Consider the following 297-nt stretch of genomic DNA (forward strand, 5'->3'; position numbering starts at 1 on the left):
TGGCCTCACAACACCAAACTTAGAGTTTGACTGTGTGGGCTCTTCTTGACTCTGAACTGAGAGAAGCTCTTCATGCTTACTTTCTTTTGTCATAGAGGGATGGCCATGTGCCTTAAACACAAGGTAGTCCCCGTTCAATTGAAGGACTAATTCTCCTCTGTTGACATCTATCACAGCTCCTGCTGTGGCTAGGAAAGGTCTTCCTAGGATGATACATTCATCATCTTCCTTCCTAGTGTCTAAGATTATGAAATCAACAGGGATGTAAAGGCCTTCAACCTTTACTAACACGTCCTC

Source organism: Arachis duranensis, chromosome 3 (assembly GCF_000817695.3).
Source record: "Arachis duranensis cultivar V14167 chromosome 3, aradu.V14167.gnm2.J7QH, whole genome shotgun sequence".
Taxonomy (NCBI): Eukaryota; Viridiplantae; Streptophyta; class Magnoliopsida; order Fabales; family Fabaceae; genus Arachis; species Arachis duranensis.